This window comes from Mesocricetus auratus, unplaced genomic scaffold (assembly GCF_017639785.1).
Source record: "Mesocricetus auratus isolate SY011 unplaced genomic scaffold, BCM_Maur_2.0 Super-Scaffold_100676, whole genome shotgun sequence".
In the NCBI taxonomy this organism is placed as follows: domain Eukaryota; kingdom Metazoa; phylum Chordata; class Mammalia; order Rodentia; family Cricetidae; genus Mesocricetus; species Mesocricetus auratus.
The window spans coordinates 97,486,785-97,494,117 of record NW_024429266.1 but is presented as its reverse complement, the minus strand read 5'-3'; positions in this window follow the sequence as shown (position 1 = coordinate 97,494,117).

Here is a 7,333-nt window from a genome sequence, read left to right as displayed (position 1 = left end):
ATGCCATCCCTTTCCAAATCTGTGAGCAGACAGTTGAGCAGCGAGAGGTGAAGCCCTGAGTCCCTCCTCCATCTGGCCTGGTCTTGTGCAGGCCCACAGTGGGCATCTACAGCTGCTGTGAGTTCGTGGTTGAAGTGGCTGTGTCTTCCCCTAAAGGTGACACTTCTCAGCATTTCTCCCTAATGTCCTGACTTAGTTCTTCTGCCCTCTCCTAACAGTGTTCCTTGACCCTTAGAAGGGGTGGCGATTGCATTTTGAATTTGTTTAAATAATATTTTAACCTGATCATTGTTAGTTCCAATGTACTGAACTATCTTTATTATTTGAAGAGCTTTAAAAACATGTATAATTGTCATTATACAATTAAATGAATCATTTACTGGAATTTGAAAAAACATTGTAACAGCTCATAACTGGAGTATCTCAGCTGAAGTCAAGGTTGTTTGTTCCACACATTTCTTACCATCTATACCATAAGCTGGTTTTTCATTAGAATAACCATTAGTAAAAACTAGCACAACATTAAAAATTTTTATTATTATTTTAATTTTAAATAGCTTGCTTCACATGTCAATCCCAGTTCCCTCTCCCTCCCCTCCTCCCGCACCCCCCAACCATCCCCCTCAGCCTCCCACCTATAGTCACTTCCTTCCGCATAGGGGATATCTAGAGTCTAGCACAACTTCTTTTTGACTGGTTTTCTAAGTGAAGTATTATTTTAGCACCATAATTTATTTTTAGAAATTAGAAATGATAAGAAATACACATTATATTTTCTTTTTTTATATTTTTATTTTTAAATTTAAATTTAAATTAGAAACAAGGTTGCTTCACATGTCAATTCCAGGTCCCTCTCCGATTCCCTCCCCTCCTCCCGTGCCCTCCCACCAAACCCCCCAATATCCCCTCCTTTCCCCAGGGAGACTGAGGCCCTCCATGGGCATGTCCATAGTCTGTCATTTCATCCAGGTAAGGGCCTAGACCCTCCCCCAAGAGTTCAGGGTGAGAGTGCATCTCTCATTGTTGGATGGAGTCCAAAGTCCATTTGTATACACGGGATAAATACTGATCTACTACCCAAGGCTCAATAGATCACCTAGGCCTCCTCACTGACACCCACATTCAGGGGGTCTTGATCAGTCCCATGCTGGATTCCCAGACATCAGTCTGGGATTCAAGAGCTAAGCATTGTCAGGTCAGCTGTTTCTGGGGGTTAAACCAGCCCAGTCTTAATGCCTTTGGTCATCAGTCCTCCCTCTCTGTTACTGGCTTTCTTGAGTTCAGCTCAGTACTTAACCGAGGGAGTTTGCCTCTTCTTCCATCAGCCACTGAATGAAGGTTCTGTTTCCCAGACTCTCTGGCCATGGGATTGTGGGCTGGCACTCCCCAGATCTATGTCAAAATTCATATATGAGAGAGTACATGCCATGTTTCTCTTTTTGTGACTGCGTTACCTCACTCAGGATGGTTTCTTCCAGTGCTATCCATTTACCTGCGAATTTCAGGATTCCATTGTTTTTTTCTGCTGAATAGTACTCCATTGTGTAGATGTACCACATTTTCTCTATTCACTCTTCGGTTGAGGGACATCTAGGTTGCTTCCAAGTTCTGGCTATTACAAATAATGCTGCTATGAACATAGTGGAACAGACATCCTTGTTGTATGAATGGGCATCTTTTGGATATATGCCTAAGAGTGGAGTTGCTGGGTCTTGTGGTAGGTTTATTCCCATTTTTCTGAGGAATCTCCATACTGATTTCCAAAGTGGCTGTACAAGTTGGCACTCCCACCAGCAATGGAGGAGTGTTCCCCTTTCACCACATCCTCTCCAGCATAAATTGTCATTGGAGTTTTTGATTTTAGCCATTCTGACAGGAGTGAGATGATATCTCAGAGTTGTTTTGATTTGCATTTCCCTGATGGCTAAGGATGTTGAGCACTTTCTCAAGTGCCTCTCAGCCATTTTAGACTCCTCTATTGAAAACTCTCTATTTAGTTCTGCAGCCCACTTTTTAATTGGGTCCTTTGATGTTTTGGAGACTTGTTTCTTGAGTTCTTTGTAAATTTTGGAGACCAACCCTCTGTCAGATGTGGGATTAATGAATATTTTTTCCCATTCTGTGGGCTGCCTTTTTGTCTTGCTGACTATGTCCTTTGCCTTACAGAAGCTTCTCAGTTTCAGGAGGTCCCATTTATTAATTGTTGATCTCACTGCCTGTGCTAGTGGTGTTATATTCAGGAAGCTGTCTCCTGTACCAATTCATTCAAGGGTACCACCCACTTTCTCTTCTAAGAGGTTCAGTGTGGCTGGATTTATGTTGAGGTCTTTGATCCATTTGGACTTAAGTTTTGTGCATGGCGATAAACATGGATCAATCCGCATTCTTCTGCATGCCAGTCTCCAATTATGCCAGCACCATTTGTTGAAGATGCTTTCTTTATTCCATTGTATATTTTTAGCTTCTTTGTCAAAGATCAGATGCTCGTACGTGTGTGGGTTAATATCAGGGTTTTCAATTCGATTCCATTGGTCTACCTGTCTTTTTTTGTGCCAATACCAAGCTGTTTTCAGGACTATAGCTCTATAATAGAGCTTGAGGTCAGGGATGGTGATGCCTCCGGACGTTGCCTTGCTGAACAGTGTTGTTTTGGCTATCCTGGGTCTTTTGTTTTTCCATACAAAATTGATTATTGTTCTTTCAAGGTCTGTGAAGAATTGTGCTGGGATTTTAACGGGGATTGCATTGAATCTGTAGATTGCTTTTGGCAGGATTGCCATTTTTACTACATTGATCCTACCTATCCAAGAGCATGGGAGATCTTTCCATTTTTTGAGGGCTTCTTTAATTTCTTTAAAGATTCAAAGTTCTTGCGATACAGGTCTTTCACTTGTTTGGTTAGTGTTACCCTAAGTTATTTTATGTTGTTTGTGGCAATTGTAAAGGGTGATGTTTCTCTGATTTCTTTCTCAGCCCTCTTATCATCTGTATATAGTAGGGCTACTGATTTTCTTGAGTTGATCTTGTAGCCTGCCACTTTGCTGAAGGTGTTAATCAGCTATAAGAGTTCCCTGGTAGAGTCTTTGGGTCACTTATGTAAACTATCATATCATCTGCAAATAGTGAAAGTTTGACCTCTTCTTTTCCAATTTGTATCCCCTTGATCTCCTTTTGTTGTCATATGGCTCTGGCTAGAACTTCAAGTACAATACTGAAAGGTATGGAGAGAGTGGACAGCCTTGTCTTGTTCCTGATTTTAGAGGAATTGCATTGAGTTTCTGTCCATTTAGTTTGATGTTGGCTGTTGGTTTTCTGTATATAGCTTTTATTATGTTTAGGTATGTTCCTGTTATCCCAGATCTCTCCAAGACCTTTATCATGAAGGGGTGTTGGATTTTATCAAACACTTTTTCAGCATCTAGTGAGATGATCATGTGATTTTTGTTTTTCAGCTTGCTTATATGGTGGATTACATTGATGGATTTTCATATGTTGAACCATCCCTGCATCCCTGGGATGAAACCTACTTGATCGTGGTGAATGATTGTTTTGATGTGTTCTTGGATCCGATTTGCCAATATTTTTTTTTAGTCTTTTTTCATTTTTTTATTAGTTTAATTTTAAATAGCTTGTTTTACATGTCAATCTCAGTTCCCTCTCCCTCCCCTCCTCCCACATCCCCCCACCATCTCCCCATCCTCCCACCTTATTGCCAATTCCTTCCACATAGGGGATATCTAGATTCTGTCATTTCACTCAGGGTAGGGTCCAGACACTCCCCTAAGAGTCCAGGCTGAGAGAGCATCCCTCTTTGTGTTATGGACACACGATGTCTGTTTGTATTCGAGGGATAAACACTGATCCACTGCTCAGGGCCCCATAGGTTGCCCAGGCCTCCTTACTGACTCTCACATTCAGGGGGTCTGGATCGGTCCCATGCTGGCCTCCCAGCTGTCGGTCTGGGGTCCAAGAGCTCTCCCATGTTCAGATCAGCTGTCTCTGCTGGTTTTGCTAGCCCATTCTTTGCCAATTTGCTCATCACTCCTCTCTCTCTGTCACTGGGTTCCTTGGGTTCAGTTCAGTGATTAATTGTGTGTTTGCCTCTGCTTCCATCAGTCACAGGATGAAGGCTCCAGGATGGTTATAGACATCAAGTTCATTATCAGGAATGGGCATTCGAGGTGGTCTCTCCACTATTGCTTAGCTTGCCAGTTGGTGTCATCCCTTTAGATCACTAGAGGTCACAATGGTGCCTGATCTGTCTTCTAATCTATGATTCCCTCTTTCCCCTATCCTACCCCCCCTCAACCTTCCTGTTCCCCCGTGACCTCATCTCTCTTCCTCTTCTCCCCCTCTCTATTTCCCAGCTCCCACTGCCCCCCACACCTCACCGTGTTCCCCATCTGTTCAGAGGATCTTGCCTCATTTGTCTTCTCTTAGGTACCATGCATATCTTTTAGGTTCTTTCCTGTTTCCAAGACACTCTGCCAGTGGAAGTGCAGACTGGCACTATCCTGATCCATCTCTAAAATCCATGTATGAGTGAGTACATGCCATGTTTGTCTTTTTGTGACTGCGTTACCTCACTCAGGATGGTTTCTTCCAGTGCTATCCATTTACCTGCGAATTTCAAGATTCCATTGTTTTTTTTCTGCTGAGTAAAACTCCATTGTGTAAATGTACCACATTTTCTCTATCCACTCTTCGGTTGAGGGGCATGTAGGTTGCTTACAGGTTCTGGCTATTACAAATAATGCTGCTATGAACATAGTGGAACAGACATCCTTGTTGTATGAATGGGCATCTTTTGGATATATGCCTAAGAGTGGAATTGCTGGGTCTTGTGGTAGGTTTATTCCCATTTTTCTGAGGAATCTCCATACTGATTTCCAAAGTGGCTGTACAAGTTGGCACTCCCACCAGCAGTGGAGTAGTGTTCCCCTCTGTCCACATCCTCTCCAGCATAAATTGTCGTTGGAGTTTTTGATTTTAGCCATTCTGACAGGAGTGAGATGATATCTCAGAGTTGTTTTGGTTTGCATTTCCCTGATGGCTAAGGATGTTGAGCACTTTCTTAAGTGTCTCTTGGCCATTTTAGCCTCGTTTATTGAGAATTCTCTGTTTAGTTCTGTACCCCACCCTTGCATTGGATCGTTTGGTGTTTTGGAGAGTTGCTTCTTGAGTTCTTTGTAAATTTTGGAGATTAGCCCTCTGTCAGATGTGGGGTTAGTGAATAGCTTTTCCCATTCTGTGGGCTGCCTTTTTGTCTTGTTGACTGTGTCCTTTGCCTTACAGAAGCTTTTTAGTTTCAGGAGGTCCCATTTGTTTATTGTTGATCTCAGTGTCTGTGCTACTGGTGCTATGTTCAGGAAGTGGTCTCCTGTACCAACTCGTTGAAGGGTATCTCCCACTTTCTCTTCCAAAAGTTTCAGTGTGTCTTGATTTATGTTGAGATCTTTGATCCATTTGGATTTAAGTTTTGTACAAGGCGATAAACATGGATCTATCTGCAGTCTTCTGCATACCAGTGCCTACTTATGCCAGCACCATTTTTTGAAGATTCTTTCTTTTTTCCTTTGTATAGTTTTAGCTTATTTGTCAACAATCAAGTGTTCATAGGTGTGTGGGCTAAATTCAGGGTTTCCAATTCAGTTCCATTGGTCTACCTGCCTATTTTTGTGCCAATACCAAGCTGTTTTCAGGACTATAGCTCTATAATAGAGCTTGAAGTCAGGTATGGTGATGCCTCCTGAAGTTCCTTTATTGTATAGGGTTGTTTTGGCTATCCTGGGCCTTTTGTTTTTCCATATAAAGTTGATTAATATTCTTTCCAGGTCTGTGAAGAATTGTGCTGGAATTTTGATAGGGATTGCATTGAATCTGTAGACTGCTTTTGGCAAGATTGCCATTTTTATTATGTTGGTCCTACCAATCCAAGAGCATGGGAGATCTTTCCATTTTCTGGCATCCTCTTTGATTTCTTTCTTTAAAGCCTCAAAGTTCTTGATATACAGGTCTTTCACTTCCTTGGTTAACATTATCCCCAGATATTTGATGCTGTTTATGGCTATTGTAAAGGGTGAGGTTTCTCTGAGTTATTTCTCAGTCACTTCATCGTATATAATAGGGCCATTGGTTTTTTTTTGAGTTTACCTTGTATCCTACCACTTTGCTGAAGGTGTTTATCAGCTCTAGGAGTTCCCTTGCGGAGTTTTTTTGGTCACTTATGTAAACTATCATATCATCTGCAAATAGTGAAAGTTTGACTTCTTCCTTTCCAGTTTGTATTCCCTTGATCTCCTTTTGTTGTCTTATTGCTCTGGCTAGAACTTCAAGTACTATATTGAAGAGGTATGTGGAGAGTGGGCAGCCTTGTCTTGTTCCTGATTTTAGAGGAATTGCGTTGAGTTTCTCTCTATTTAGTTTGATGTTAGCTGTTGGTTTACTCTATATTGCTTTTATTATATTGAGGTATGTTCCTGTTATTCCTGATCTCTCTAGGATCTTTATCATGAAGGGGTGCTGGATTTTGTCAAAGGCTTTTTCAGCATCTAGTGAGATGATCATGTGGTTTTTCTTTCTCAGTTTGTTAATATTGTGGATTACATTGATAGATTTTCTAATGTTGAACCATCCCTGCATTCCTGGGATGAAGCCTACTTGATCATGGTGGATGATTTTTCTGATGTGTTCTTGAATCTGGTTTGCTAGTATTTTATTGAGCATTTTTGCATCGATGTTCATGAGGGAAATTGGTCTATAGTTCTCTTTCTTACTTGTGCCTTTGTGTGGCTTGGGTATCAAGGTAAATGTAGCCTTGTAAAAAGAGTTTGGCAGTGAACCTCCTGCTTCTACTGTGTGGAATACTTTGAGGAGTATTGGAATTAGCTCTTCTTTGAATTTCTGGTAGAATTCTGCACTGAAGCCATCTGGGCCTGGGCTTTTTTTGTTTGGGAGACTTTTGATGACTGCTTCTATTTCATTAGGGGTTATAGGTCTGTTTAGATTGTTTATCTGCTCTTTATTTAGTTTTGGCAAGTGATATCTATCCAGGAAATTGTCCATTTCCTTTGAATTTTCAAATTTTGTTGAGTACAGATTTTCAAAGTATGCCCTGATGATTCTCTGGATTTCCTCAGAGTCCGTTGTTATGTCCCCTTTTTCATTTCTGATTTTGTTAATTAGCATCTCTGTCTTTTGGTTAGTTTGGACAGAGGTCTGTCTATTTTGTTGATTTTCTCCAAGAACCAACTCTTTGTCTCATTGATTCTTCTCAATGTTTTCCTGGTTTCTACTTGATTGATTTCATCCTTCAATTTGATTATTTCCTGGC